General features: G+C 42.6%; 1 non-coding gene across 1 annotated transcript; it reads right to left on the reverse strand.

The window, feature by feature from the left end:
- Positions 1–9,888: 9,888 nt before the first annotated feature.
- On the reverse strand, positions 9,889–10,004 carry LOC130475884 (U5 spliceosomal RNA). Its single transcript, XR_008933257.1, has one exon. It is a non-coding gene; the product is annotated as a U5 spliceosomal RNA (small nuclear RNA).
- Between the last annotated feature and the right edge of the window lie 6,260 nt (positions 10,005–16,264).

Consider the following 16,264-nt stretch of genomic DNA (forward strand, 5'->3'; position numbering starts at 1 on the left):
GTGGCCTGCTGTTGTGATACTGCATTATGCACACACATGTGCCCAATTAAAATAGATTTGGTTCAGAATAAGCAAAATCAGTTGTGGCTGTCTTTAGAATCTGTTCCTCTTCATCCTTTCTCTTCATGTCAGTGGGTATTGTTGTCCATGGAGAAGCATATTTCATCAATGAAACTTGGGGGCTGTTTACTGCATAAAGAGGAAGTAGGTAATCAAACAGAAGTAGAACTGAAAATTAGCAGTCCTTCACACAGTGCAAGTAATTGCCCTTCTTAGCTGTACTTGAAGTTCCATTCTTTTGTCCTGTTGTTTTCTTCTTCAAATTTAAGATTTTTGCCTTTGAATCTCTTCTTTTACGCAACTATTTGGAAACTTCGTTTCATTTCAAAATTGGAAGGAAGCACATTACAAATGAGTACTTCACCTGATGCTCTCCAATTTTCTCCAGCCAGCATGGCATATCGAGCTGTGTGGTTTTCAGTTCAGAGAGGACCAACCACTAGGAGCATCTCCTGTGCAAGGGCCGCACAGAAGAATAAATTTTGGGTAACTGTCCTTCTTTTCAAAGCAGCATTTATTCCCAAAGTCTCCTGAGAAAATCAGGGCAACATGTTTAAATGAATAAGCACTGTGGTGTGAGAGCCAGCATGTGTATTGGTTAGAGTGTCAGACTAGGATCTGGAAGACCCAGATTCAAATCCCTGCTCTGCCATGGAAACTTGCTGGTTGATCTTGGGCAAACATGCTGTCAGCCTAACCTGCTACAGAGCTGTGAAGATAAAATGGAGGAGGAAAAAATGTAAGCCACTACATCAGAGATGGGGGGGATGGGGTATAAGTAAAGTGAATAAATATGCACTACTTTCATGGCTGTAGTCCTTGATACGTTGTGAATTTTTTAAAAATGGTTCAGCATCTGACTTAAACTGCCTTATATAATCTTGTATTCCTCCACCAGGAATGCTGTAGGGTTAGGGCCTTTTTATATGTCCCTTGGGTATTTTTGTTTGTTTTCCTAATCTCACCCATGGTCATTTTCAGTACATGGATCAGAGCAAGAGTAGACAATACTGGCCTTGATAGATCAAAGGCCTGCCTCGGTATAAATCAGCTTCATGTATTCATTACTTTTGCTAGCAAAAGGAGGTATGTCTTCTGTGCTATTGCAGATGTTATAAGTGGTAACTCAAGTTTTCAAAAACAAGTTTTCTTGGATTTACATAAAGAAAAAGCTGATTAGGATCCATACAAAGATACTTTGACAGAGTTGTTGCCATGACTTGTAAATAATAGGTTGGATTCCATGCAACACCAGCAGAGGTAGATTTTTCCTACTTCTCCCCAGCTGCTATCTTTGAGCTGCACTGGGGGTTGAGCCCATGAAGACTAAAAGCCATGCCAAATGGGTGGCTACTGTGAGGAAGAGGAGGCAGAAACAGTTCAAACCACCCTTCGTGCATCAGCACATCCTCTGCCACCACTGGAAGCTGCTTGTACGGGTGGAAAGGAGGCCTATATTCCACCCCAATACAGTCCTGCAGTGATGCTTTTTGTTTAAACTCTGTGTGTATGTAGATTTGGTATTAGCAGTGAGGCTCCTAAATATGATGGTGGGAGGGGTAGGTCATAAGGTATCTTTGCCTGCTTTTTGTTCTCTAGTCCTTGCCAAACAGTCTGAACACACATGTTCTAAATGATGGTAGATTCCCTTCCAGGCTATCCTGCAAAACCACTGTTATTCCAAACATGAGAGAAGTAGAAGAGCTGACTTCTGTATTCTTGGAGTAAATATTCAATAAAAGCCAAGTTTGAGAAGATGTCTTCCAATTTTGTGTCAAAGTCACTGACAGACCAGAAAGTCGTTATGTTAGTCACTGACCACCTCAGGAGACTATTCCATAAGGTGAGAGCCACCACAGAGATGTACGTAAATGGGAACTTTTTTTTTACCCATTTGTAGGGTGGCTAGCTCAGGAGGCTTTGCTCAGAAAAACAAAGCAATCCCCCTGGTGCACAGCAGGAGAGCTGGTTCCGCGGGTTATGTGGGCCCAAGACCATTAAGGACTTGATCAGAGGAGCATTCGCAGCTCAAGCAATTATTCTCATATTTCTCTTTCCGTGGCCTGAGAGGAAAAATGGTTCTCTCCTTGTCTCAGATTATTACTGATCATTCCTGTGCTTTTTTCCCCACGGAGTTATGCTACGGGCAACCATAAATTCCCTCCTGCTCCTATGGAGGACATAATTTGACACCATACGAATAAAGTGTAGAGTAGTGAATGCAGAAAATGGGAGTGGGTGTTGGGAAGTAGAAGCTGGTGGCTCCGATTGGGAAGGGCTTATATATGTTTTCTGGCCCCACATATTAACACCAAGTTTATTCTCTTATGAAGCAAGTTCTGGTATTTTTCACAACAAAATTAATTTATTTACTTAATTTATGCCCTGCCCTTCTCCCCAGTGGGATCGAGTTTACATTAAAGGCTGCTCTATAAAGCACCAATGGTGCGGCAGTACCATTGCTCTACTCTATTTATACTATGTACCACTAGCAATTGCTGGGCCCACTCACCATATTGCTCCACCACTCACTCTCTTTATTTGTACTGTTGGGAACAGCAGACATGCACAGAGGGATTTCCCAGGTCAATCTAGAAACAAAGGGACATGCCCACACGGATATTTCTGTCACTATGTCTGTTCCCCTACTCTGGATCTAAAGCCATCTCAGTTGGCAGTAGCCAAGCTGGTACACATGGACTCCAATTCCAAAACCTTCCAAGATTTTTTTTATTTATTTACAGTCCTGTCTGGTGCATCATCAACTTAACCTGATGCTCACAGGCTGTTCAGGGCAAATGCAGTAGATCGATTTTAAGGCCTGTCCTAAACTATACTGCAGAAACCTATGTGGAAAGAGAAGTTTTCTTGCCCTTTAGCCCATTTGTGAAACGACCACTTCTGAGGTGTCCCAGGAGTTCTCATTGTCTTGACTGCAGCATATGAAAAGTTAATATATTATTAACCTTAGTTGCTAGTTACCATGCTGGAAATTTGTAAGGTGTTCTTGTGCCCTACAATAAATTAGCTAGATACTTGCCTCTGTGTTCACTAGGAGTTTTCCCTGGAGAGCCTATGGGGAGCTGCACACCACTAGGCAGCGTTCTAAATTCTAATCACTTCTAGGTACGTAGCCAGATTAAATTGCGGTCACACTGCCATTTGTTCCCAGTCAGATAAAGAATTAAAAGAGGTTTCAATTATTCTAGAGAGGGCAGTGTTCCTCAGGCTCAAGACCTTGAGTCTGCGCAGCCTTTTGAAAGCTGAGGTGGAAATCTCTAGAGAAGGAGGATCCAAAAACAGCTGCCTCAGGGAGCGAAGCCTCTGCCCAAAGGAGAGGGATGTCTGTTGCGAGATGTGGTTGTCACTTGGGTGCAAGGTGGAGAGTGTGGTTGAGGTGTAGATGATGCCAGGCACCTTACCTAGTTGGTTCCGGTCAAGGCGGAGAGTGTTCAGGTTGCCTGGGAGGGCTCTGGCTGACAATTTGGCAATAAGGTTAGCACTTACGTGACGTTGGCGTAGCTGTTGGAGACCCCTAAGGGCCTGCTCTGAAAGTTTAGTTAACCGCTTCCAACTCAGATCCAGGGAACTCAATCATTTCAAAGAAGAAAATTCACCTAGAAGAGAACAAAAAGTCCCAACTGGTAGCAAGCAGCTTTTAAAGCAGCAAGAAGCGATCTTGGGCTGCATCAACAGAAGTATAATGTCCAGATCACGTGAAGTGATGGTATCGCTTTACTCTGCTCTAGTTAGACCTCACCTTGAGTACTGTGTTCAGTTTTGGGCACCACAATTTAAGAAAGATGTAGAAAAGCTGGAATGTGTCCAGAGGAGGGCAACAAAGATGGTGAGGGGTCTGGAGACCAAGTCCTATGAGGAAAGGTTGAATCATAGAATCATAGAGTTGGAAGGGACCACCAGGGTCATCAAGTCCAACCCCCTGCACAATGCAGGAAATTCACAACTACCTCCCCCCTCCACACCCCTAGTGACCAGAAGATGGCCAAGATGCTCTCCCTCTCATCATCTGCCTAAGGTCACAGAATCAGCATTGCTGACAGATGGCCATCTAACCTCTTCTTAAAAACCTCCAGGGAAGGAGAGCTTACCAACTCCCGAGGAACCCTGTTCCACTGAGGAACCGCTCTGTTAGAAAATTCTTCCTAAGGTCTAGACAGAAACTTTTGATTTAATTTCATCCCCTTGGTTCTGGTTCGACCTTCTTGGGCAACAGAAAACAACTCGGCACCATCCTCAATATGACAGCCCCTCAAGTACTTGAACATGGTTATCATATCCCCTCTCAGTCTTCTCCTCTTCAGGCTAAACATACCCAGCTCCTTCAACCTTTCCTCATAGGACTTGGTCTCTAGACCCCTCACCATTTTTATTGCCCTCCTCTGGACACGTTCCAGCTTGTCTACATCTTTTTAAAATTGTGGTGCCCAAAACTGAACACAGTACTCTAGTTGAGGTCTAACCAGAGCAGAGTAAAGCGATACCATCACTTCGCGTGATCTGGACACTATACTTCTTTTGATGCAGCCCAAGACTGCATTTGCCTTTTAGTTACAGCATCACACTGCTGACTCATGTTCAGTGTTTGGTCTACTAAGACCCCAAGATCCTTTTCACACACACTACTGCTCAAACAAGTCTCCCCCATCCTATAATTATGCATTTGATTTTTCCTACCTAAATGCAGAACTTTACATTTGTCTTTGTTGAAGTGCATTTTATTAGTTCTAGCCTATTTCTCCAGACTGTCAAGATCATCCTGCATCTTGGCTCTGTCTTCTACCATATTTGCTACACCTCCCAATTTAGTAATCTGCAAATTTAATAAGTATCCCCTCTATTCCCTCATCCAAATCATTTATAAAGATGTTGAACAACCCAGGGCCCAGCACAGATCCCTGAGGAACTCCAGTAGTCACTTGTCTCCAAGTGGATGAGGAACCATTCATTAGCACTCTTTGGGTACGATCTGTCAACCAGTTGCAGATCCATCTAACAATAATAGGATCTAACCCACATTTTCCCAATTTGTCAACTAGAATACTATGTGGAACCTTATCAAAAGCCTTACTGAAATCTAGATAAACTATGTCTATAGCATTCCCCTGATCCAGCAAGGTAGTAACTTTCTCAAAAAAGGAGATAAGATTAGTCTGACATGACTTATTCTTGAGAAACCCATGCTGGCTCTTAGTGATCAGATCCATCCTTTCTAAATGCTCAAGGACGGACTGTTTGATGATTTGTTCAAACACTTTTCCTGGTATAGGAGCTGGGTATGTTTAGCCTGAAGAGGAGAAGACTGAGAGGGGATATGATAACCATCTTCAAGTACTTGAAGGGCTGTCATATAGAGGATGGTGCAGAATTGTTTTCTGTTGCCCCAGAAGGTTGGACCAGAACCAATGGGTTGCAATTAAATCAAAAGCGTTTCCATCTAGACATTAGGAAGAATTTTCTAACAGCGGTTCCTCAGTGGAACAGGCTTCCTCGGGAGGTGGTAAGTGCTCCTTCCCTGGAGGTTTTCAAGCAGAGGCCAGATGGCCATCTGTCAGCAGTGCTGATTCTACAACCTTAGGCAGATCATGAAAGGGAGGGCATCTTGGCCATCTTCTGGGCATGGAGTAGGGGTCAATGGGGTGTGTGGGGGAGGTAGTTGTGGATTTCCTGCATTGTGCAGGGGCTTGGACTAGATGACCCTGGTGGTCCTTTCCAACTCTGATTCTATGAAAAACCTGACAGACACACAAATTTTTATTATTGGGTCTGAGCTATGTCCTATGTTGTTCATGGTGAGGGAGCTAGTGTGCCGGTTCTTGCTCTTTCCAGTACATCAGTCGTTTGGCTGTCTGTATCTTGTTTGTTCCCAAATGACCTGTGTTTTCATTTCCTCTGTACCCACGCACCTCAGGATTATGCCAGGTCTACCTTGGTGGCCAGGAGTGCATGTTCTGCTATTCCAACATGGCCCATTTATTTAGATCTCTAGGGAGGCAGAATTTTTCTAATGGTTTTGAGGAGAGGGAAGAACAGATGATGGCATGCTCTCTGTTCTCTCTTGCCATAGTCATGTGCCTGTCTACTGCTGATTCATTTTCATCCATGATGTTCAGCCGGAGGGTTTGTAAGTGGTTGGAGTCAACATAAGCAGTGGCAGGAGGGGGGTCACAGCAAAATTTACAGCTAATCTAGCTAGCCGGAAGCCCTGGCATTGAACCCTCCTGCCCTCAGTTTCACTATTGGTCTCTGGGAACTGAAGAATTATTGTTGCTGTGTTGTGACAATCCATTCTCTTCATGTGAGTGAGATGTGACCTCTATGGCCTCAGTCCTTGTGGACAAGAAATGGGGGAAGGACCCTTTTTAGAAAAGGTAGATTTATTTGAAGGAGCTATATAAAATCTTCCCTGATCTGGATGGCCCAGGCTAGCCTGATCCCGTCAGATCTCAGAAGCTAAGCAGGATTGGTCCTGGCTAGTACTTGGATGGGAGGCCACCAAGGAATACCAGGGTTGCTACGCAGAGGAAGGCAATGGCAAAACACCTCTGTTTGTCTCTTGCCTTGAAAACACTACTGGGTTGACATAAGTCAGCTATGACGTGACGGCACTTTACACACATATATAAGCTTGTTGCTTTTTTAAATTGAAAAATTCTTAGGATAGCACTTGCACCAGATACAATGTGGGCATGAAAACCAGGTGATGTAAAGATGTGTAGAACGCACACAGACATATAAACCCATAAATGGGGAGGGGGAGCTGGACACTATGTTGATATGCTCTGCATTTAATACATAAATTAGACATGAGCCTTTTGACATATTGCTAGTTTTCTGGTGTAGCTCTCCAGTGATAGTAACTACAGCTCTTTTCAGACAACATGTCTATGCATACATAGAGTAAAACACATATACAGACAACATGGTGACTGTGCATATCAGGAGAATCTACAAATGGTTGCCAGCATCCCAATATGTATGAATGTAACATCTGAAAAACAGCACTGTCCATCAAATAATTCTATATGGATTGCCTGTTTCCTAAAAGAGAGCTTGAAAGCATTTTGTTAGGGAGAGTTAGGGGCATTTCCAGATTAGAAAAACAATTCTTAATGCTGTCTGACCATGGCCAGGCATGGTTGGGGAGTTGTGTTACTTTTCATGAGTGATGTCATGGGTACTAGTTGAAAGATGCCAGTGGCATTTGCAGTTGTATATGCAGCCATTTGAATCCTCTTGCTCGTGTGGGTGAGAATTGCATTTTCCTAGCACCAAAATTTTGTAGTTTGATTTGCTGGGAAAATCCAGTTTCCCCATGAAACATTAACTGTGCCTCCCTCCGAAATGAAAACATTTCTCTCTTGTGTAATCAAGCTATAGATTTCACACAAGAAGAAATAATTGCACAGGTACAGCACAATAAAATAACCACCTAGCAGCACATCATCAAGAGAACTTTGTACCTATTCAGAACGTAACATACCTATGCCTTACTTGATATCTATCCCTTCTTCCTCCCCTTTTACTTAGTTTCCCCCCTCTTCTTCAACACTCAGTGTCTCTAGTCTGCCAAACATCCTGTTGCTGTGAAACCCCTGGACACAGATGATCGATAGAAAACTCCTTCACATACACACACCTGATTAGACAACATCAAGACAGATGAGAGAGTTATAGTTTTCTTCTCTCTGCTTTGCTCCTCCCTTGCATCCTTTAAAAAAAAATCACCCCTGTAATTAATTGGAGCTAGGAATCTTGTTTACTTGTGGGCTGGTTCCTTGATGGAGCTTCTGTCTCAGGGCAAAGCTCCTGCTGCCTTCTCCCTCCTTTCTTATGCCTCCCTCTGGCCACATAGATAGATGAAGGAAACTGCATTCAGACGCAATTGTTTCCTCCAGTTGTCTTTTGGTGAAAATGGTCACACAGTTGGGCCCTGGGTGAAAGGAAGCAGCAAAGCACAACAAGTGTTTTATTTAAATTTTAGGTATGCTGCCTTTTCATAGTACAATCTGCCAGCTGGGTAATACAAGTAAAGTTCAGATATTTAAAATACATTAAAATAACTAAGTACAAATAAGCAGCAGCAGCTTAAAAAACCAGACAGCAGCCGAAGGAGCTGCTGCTACCTATAATTAAAAGCACAGTAAAATAAAACATTTTCACTTGGTGCCAGAATAAACAAAGAGTGGGTGCCAAGAGAATGTCTCAAGGGAAGCTGTTCCACCGACTGTTACTGTAAGTGGGTTTGTACCTGCGTTTGGAAGCTCATGATGCTTCACTGATCAATATGTTTTTGTGGCATCTTAAAGAAAAACACATTTCTTGAATCACATTTCTTGGTGGCCAGAACCCTCTTGGTCAGTTACATGAAGTGAGTCTTAGTAGGATATACATACACAGAGAGACAGCAGCAGGGGGTTGAATTGTGGGCTGTTGATTGCAAGGGGTATAATTTGTGATATCTCGTGGATCTTGCCCACAAAAGCTTGTCAATCAGTCAATCTTTAAGGCACCGCGAAGCTCCTCTCTTGTTTTTGCCTTTTTCCCTCAGGGAAAAGTTAGAGTGGGGAATCACAGAACTCTCATCTAGTTCTTGATGTCTCTTTTTATTGTTGAAAATATCTGCATATGTTTCTTAAACTGAACTTGAAGTTTATCCCTGTTACTATCATAATGTAAATATTGATTAGGTTGAAATGCCTATTCTTAATGGGTGGGGAGAACCTGAGTCTTAAAACTGACAGCTTGCAAAATGAAATGAGTATTTGCTATTCCTGCACTAAGAACTCATGCAGCTTTCCAGTCAGGCCACTATTTCCAACTAGTTCTGTGTAACATGTCAAAATTGTCTGACATGAGATCCTATCTGATTCCTGGCACACTCTCATGGATAAGGTTGCCAGTTTATGAACTGGATTTGCTCCTAACTTACAAACGAATGAAACTTCTCATATTAATTTTTCTCCATGCCAGGAAACTTCACTAGCTTACTCTCGGTGTGCTGTGGGTTTGGGGTGTGAATGGGACATGGCTGGGGGAAAAACAGGAGCGGGTCCAGAAAATAGTACTCACTCAACCAGCTCCCATTATAAATAAATACATTTAAAAAATGAGTAGATTGCATTGAGGTGGGCTGATATGTTAAGTTCAGGGCTGCCTATGCCAACACAGCAGTTAAAGTGCCAGTGTGGGGTAGTGGTTAGTGTTCTGGGCTAGGATCTGGGAGACCCAGGTTTCCATCCTTACTCTGCCATGGAAGCCTGCTGGGCGCCCTTGGGCTAGTCACACACGCTCAGCCTAACCTGCTTCACAGGGTTGAGGGGAGGAGAACCACCTAAGGCTCTTTGGGTGGGTATTGGGGAGAAAGATAGCATATAACTGAAGTGAAGGAAGGAAAGATCATTGTGTGCTCTCCACCCACATAAAGGTTTAATGCCAGACAAAGTGTTTTCAGCCAACTTAAAGAGAAGCCAGGTGGATACCTTGGGAGACTTCCAGATTTACTAATGAGCGGCAGCTTTTGTGCAGGAAATACAGAGCTGGAGTGACAAGGGGAAAACTATTCCTTCTTGGGTTACCAGGTTCCTCTCCACCCCAGCAGGAGGCTTTTGGGGCGGAGCCTGAGGGTGGGGTTTGGGGAGCTGAGGGACTTCAATGCCATAGAGTCCAATTGGGAAAGAGGCCATTTTCTCTAGGTAAACTGATGTCTATTTGTTGGAGATGAGTTGTAATAACAGATCCCCAGCTGACAACTTTATTGTCAGATGCAGTAGGTTAGTAATGATTCTATCTTTTGATACAGTAAAAGACAGCTCTACCGAAGTAGAGCCTCAAAAAATTGAACGAAAACTCATAAATGTTCCTCTCCACGGAAATCTTTAGTAAAAGGCGAAAGATTTATACGATCTGAAGAGAAACCAGAGTATGAGCCTAAGGAGCCAGGCGCTGCGACCACGAATCTCCCACCAGCTTCTCCGGTGAGGGTGGACTACATTGGAGCCAAGCATAATTTAGTCTCGTGAATAATAGTAGATTTGCTAAATTGCACACGGCTAATATCAGCATCCTAAAAGTCATATCGATGTTTGAAATCACTTTAAATTCCAGAAATTTCCGTTTTCACGCAATGCATGGTGGGTATGCAAATATACCGTCTACTGGAACTGATCTCATTCCAGCACCTCCCCGTTCCGCCGTCTTCCGTGTTAACTCGGCTCCCTCGCAAAGGATATCGGGTAATTAAAGCCCGTGCGCATGCTCGGAGCTCTTCAGACTGCTGTCGCTAGAGGAGCGATCGGGCACGACAGAAATAATTAATGTAAACGGGCGTAGTGTGGAAAACCAACCCCCCCCCCGAGTTTACCCTGCAACGCCATTGAATGCATATAGCAGATAGTGGCCCTAAACGACGACCTATTAAACACACTCAAGTAAGCGCCTTTAATTGCAAACCGTATTTGATGCATGAATAAAAGTAGTATTTGGGAGCCAGGGATCTGTTCCACAAACGATTTACCTCAGAGCTGCTCCTTGTATCAACCCCATTTATTGAAGCCAATAAGGAAACCATCGCGAAGCCAGATTCAATGTTTGCTGAACGATTATTCCCAGCTAGAAATGCATAGGGGGGTCGGGTCGTCTTCGAGAGGACATGTACGTATTACTGCTGAAGGTTAAAGCAGAAAATGCCCAAGCAGGACTACAGCTGAGCATCAAGAAGACGATAGTAATGATTACTGGGGAATTACTCAACTTTAAGGTTGATCATGATGCACTTCATTCACACAGTTCACACAGCTCTGCTGGGGTGGGCGGGATATAAATTTAATAAAATAAGTAAAATAAGCAGAAAGGCAGGAAATAAATGAAGGAAATAAGGAAATTAAAAAATAGCCCATGAAATCTAGATGGGCTACACACATATTAAGAAAGCCCTTTTTTATTTTGTTGAAGTTTATAAATACACATCACAGAAAAAGAATGTTGTTGAACATGTATAGGGAAGGAAATCACACAGTGCAATCCAATGCAATCCAAATCCTATTGCACTGTTTATTGAATGTCCCATCCTGTATTGATTTACACTTTGAGTCTCAGTGAAAAAGGTGGACAATGAACAAATATGCAGAGTTCCTCCATCTAGACCAGGTGAAATCATTTAATTTAGATGGGAGGAACTGCATAGGATTACAACATATATATATTAATTGCAACCACAGAAATTGTAGATGGGACTCAGCAGTGTTCTTATTTTCACTGGTATAATGAAGGTAGTATTCAGAAAGCAGCATTTTCTTCCAGAATACCGATTAGAATTATTTTGTAACTGTGCCCCTAAGTATTGGCAAACATATTATGTTCTGTTTACAGGGAATTCAATTTTTAAACTATACATATGCCAGCATAGTATGGTGATTGGGGTGCCATGCTAGGATCTGGAAGACCCAGGTTCAAATCCCCACTCTGCCATGAAAATTTGCTGGGGGACTGGTCACTCTTTTTCAGCCTAACCTACCTCACAGAGTTGTAGTTATGAGGATAAAATCAGGCAGTGAGAACAGTGTTGTAAACTGCTTTGGCACCCCAATTGGAGAAAAGCAGGGTATGAATTAATACAAATTGAGAGCTAGGGGCATGGTATGGCAACAATGAGTTGTGATTAAATCCTTTTAAACCAATGGATCAAGTAAGGTTGTCCTGTCCCTTTAACAGAGGCTTAATGGGAAGTTGTTTCAGAGGCCATGTCATTTATCTTCATGCCATGTAAAGAGTCTGTTGCTCATTTCCACACATGAATCCTCATTAAAAGGACAGGGCATTTCTCTTCAGGCCTGCTGGCAAACCTTAGATCAAGTTACCTGTGTGTAAGCATTTTTCATATGTGACTTCAAGGAAGGTATTTGGACCTCTCATATTGTTGGGGTCATATACGAAAAACATCCCTGCAAATGAAGAGTTTTTAGACCAGGAGCCAGCTTTAGCCTCACATATTAAACATTTCAATTAATTTTAGTTGTACCTATTTTTTGCTAAACTGTACCCATGAATGTAGGAGTTTCCTGTGGCAAAACCTCAAGGCCAGGCCAATAAACTAAAATTGGCTTTTTATGGCACTGTAGGATGTGGTTTATGTTATTCCTTTCCAATACAACTGGATTTAGTGAATGTGATCTATAGACAATAGTATTTGGGGTGGCTAATAAAAACTATATCTGAGTTCTAATATAATTTCCTTCTTTTTTTGCTGATAGGATGCATTGGAGCAGGTGGTAGGAAAAACAATTAAGATCTAAGGAGAATATTTTGGGACTGTTTTTCCCCCTTTTTGCCAAGGAATTGTCTGCAGAGCACGGACTCCTCCATCTTTGTAAATAAGGGCACTATGCAAATATCGGTTGGCATGCTTGCCATCATGAAAAGAGAAAGTAGTACACACCATGATAGTAATATATGAGCATCCTTGTTATTTTCTTCAGGTGAAGTGCTGCTGTTTGCTCAAGCCCAAAGTCATCACAAAGAATCTAGTGTGAGAATAAGCAGCTCTTGCCATACGTTTCCCATACCATCCACTGCAATGGCAGGCAGCAAGGAAGAGTACAGAAAAAGCATTGATTTGTGTGTGAGATCTCTCCACTTAGGGCTTGTAGCATAACATTTAAAAAAATACTGTGGAGCTCTAGTGTGTGTTGCATGGAACGCTATTGAGATGGGTTCTGAAATGGAGAGATCCGTTATTTTATGTCTTACCGAAAGTATTCCAGAATAAGGGGCATCTCAGCACAATCTCACAGCAAAGAATAGCAAAGAAGCCATTCAGTCTCACTGCTGTCCATTTTTCAGCTTCCTGTGTAGTCTCCGGAGCCTGGTGGAAAATTCCAGCCTCTCCGTGTACTGTTCCTCAGTAGAAGCAGCAAGGGATATTAAACTACAAAAGCAAATTGCCTGCATTTTTATTTTTGAAGTTGCATAATGATCAAACTTCTCTCCTTGAGAAGGATTTGATAGGGTTTTTCCAAATGTAGTTTGCTGTGTGTAACAATAAGATTTCTTGTGTGCACTTGGAGAGTATGTTTAAACATACATACAATTATCCTCTATGTTCATATATGTTTCTACAGAGGTTCATATTAATTTCTACAGAGAATTACATGTGGAAACTGTGTAGCTTTTAAAAAATATACCTCCATAGTTCTGCAAAGTTGCCCAAAGCCATGTGGCTGTCTTTAAATTACTTGCTGTTTTCAATTGCAATTATATGTTTAAAACGTTACCTCGTGGTTTTAAAGTGGTATTTTGTGAATTAAAGTTCAATAACTTATTCACTTGTGTTGGTATTTGCCTTGCTTCTGGCTCTGCAAGCATGTGTGGGGAGGGGGGAGGGGGAGAGAGAAACACCACTGGGAAAGCTGAACAACAGTTCATTCATCTCTTTTCACCACATACACGCACATACCAAGAAAATTCACAGGATTCTGATAGTTATTAGGTGAAGGTTTTTCAAAGGTTTTTCTTCACTGCTCCCACTATTTAAGCTGACTTTTTTTCTAGCTGGAGAAAGGAACCAGGTAAGTTATCGGGTATCTTGGAGAAGGCTTCGTGCCATTGACTAGTTCAGCAGAAAGACTGCAAGTTGTGGTTGAGGATTACTGTAAAATGTTTTTATCTCTGAGGGAAAGGGGCAGTCTCATATTGCAGCAGTCAGGATGCCTCATTCAGTACTGGGCATTTGCCCATTTCACAAAAGTGGGAACTACGTATTCTGATTAACTTTAAGTTGTAAAATAAGTAAGTTACTAGGGCTCAGCCTCACTTGGAAGCATGGAGGATTATTCCGCATCCTGCACTGGAATCTTTATTCTTGAGGGGTCCTAAGACAGACTGCAGTCTCCTGCCAGGCAATCTGAGATCACAGATAAAGCAGTCACAGCAAACAGAAAATAAAATTATTGAGAGCAAAAACCACTTTGTAAAGGTGAACGCACACAGCCATTAGGGCTAGAAAACTGGTACTGGGGAGAGAGGCTATTGAACTCTTTTGCTGTTTCCTCACTAAAAATCACCACTCCAAGGCTATCCTTGCTGGGGGAAATGTCTGCGTTGTTTTTTCCCTTAGTATGGGTAAACACAGTTTGGGAGTAGCAATTTTAGATACCAGTGTACCATACCCCAAATGGCTTCTTTTAAAATCATTGGGGAGGAAATATTGCAGAACTATATGCTACAATTAGTTCCATGCTGATGTAAGACAATCAGCCTCAACTCATAGCTGCTTCTCTCCATCAACAGAAAATTGATGGTAGGTGGCGGGAGGGAGGTGAGTCCTCCAAACTTGAAACAGAGGTGCTGGTTGCAATATTTACATTTATTTTGACAAAGTTAAGCTTGACCGCTTGCTGAAGCAAAGAGTACAAAAACAACACTTGCCAAGCTGGTCTGGTGGTGGTAAGGAGGAGAATATATGCCTGTTGAAGGGCAACAACTTGGCAAATGAAGTATAAAACCCTGACTTTAAATATATGCTGATGGGGTCTGAATTAGCCAAGATGAGAGGGGAAGAAATCTTGGGGTTATAGCAGAATGGTGTAGTGGTTAAGGTATCAGACTACAATCTAGAAAACCCAGGTTCGAATCCCCACTCTGCCATAGAAACTTGCTGGGTGACGTTGGACCAGTCACAGGTCATTTATGCATGGGTACTTGGACTCATATTCCCCGTCTGACTTGGTTGTTCCTTGGAGTTCTGCATTAGTTTTCTGCTTATTAGAAATGACCTTGCTGCCAGCCCTCACAATGTCCTGGTCTTCTCATTCCTCTGTTAACCTGACTCTTCCCTCTCCCCTGAGCTCAGCCCGGCTGAAATCTCCATGCAGAAGGCAAAGTAGGGGGAACAGAAGCTGGGTTTCTCTTACAGCCAATCACAAAGCAACGCGTAAAGGGGTGGGGATTCAAATACTTCCTGCTTCCTCAGATCTCTTTCTGAGCAAAAGAAAGGCTTTTTAAAACCGAGGCTTGGATTTCTCCCCGCCTTCTTTCAGATTGTTCCGCTTGTTGTTTTTTGTTCTTAAAATGCTTTTTTATGCAGCAATTGGGTTTGGGGGGAGGGAATCTTCTCTCACAGTGAGCACTGCGAAGTAAGCCAATTACAAAGCAGCATTTAAAGGGCAGGACTTGATTTGAGTTTGGAGACTGCTGATGCAGAGATTACCAACAGGAAAGTGTGGGTCCAGTCAGCAACGAACCTCAGGTAAAACTCCCATGCATAAATAACCACACACTTTCATTCTTGATCCTGTCAAGTATTTGGATAGGAGACCTCCAAGAAATCCCATGGGTGTGATACTGAGGCATGCAATAGCAAACCACCTCTGAAAGTCTCTTGCCTTGAAAACCCTATGGGGTCACCATAAGTCAGCTGTGAACTGATGGCAAAAAAAGGGTTTTGTGGTTAAAATGTGAGTCTAGTGTGTGGCAGCTGTGAAAAGTCAAATTCCACACAGGGATTATTAGGAAAGGGACTGAGAATTTTTACTTTACTTATTTATTTTGAAAATTTATATACTGCCCCGCCAGAGACCTGCTTGAGGCAGTTTACAACTAATAAAACCAATTATAATCTAATGTTAAGAAACAAAGACATTAAAACACAAGCACTGAAAAACACGCCAATGCCATCAAAGCACAATCAAAAGCCAATGTCATTAAAACAAGGCAGGGATTTAAGAACAGCATAAAGAATAAACAGATGACACTTTACGCAGTTCTACAGGGTCCAGCCCTGCTTGGATGTGAAGCTGCCTGAGAATGAGATGCTTTGAGGTTGACTGAGAAAGAATATACATTTTGCAGCTCAGTTGTGGATTACTATTGCCTGACTAGATGGATTGGGAGACAAGGCTCAAGCACTCTCTTTAGGCTCTGCCAATGATTTTTCCGCTCTTTCAGACAATGAAAAATCCAGGTAAAAGAGCAGTTGCAACCTGGCAACTCTCCATCCCTGTCCTGGTGCCTGCTTGGATTTGATACTATGGAGTTGGTAGTCTCCTTCCAAAACAGTCTCCCCACACATATAGTAACAACAGTAACTTCCCAGGTCAGCAGTTACTTGTTCCCTCTCAGCCTGCAAGCCACACGTGCTAGAGACAGACCACCCCATTGGCATTCTTGCCCCCGCCCTCAAATCTGTCAT

The sequence above is a fragment of the Euleptes europaea genome, chromosome 3 (genome assembly GCF_029931775.1).
Source record: "Euleptes europaea isolate rEulEur1 chromosome 3, rEulEur1.hap1, whole genome shotgun sequence".
NCBI lineage: Eukaryota > Metazoa > Chordata > Lepidosauria > Squamata > Sphaerodactylidae > Euleptes > Euleptes europaea.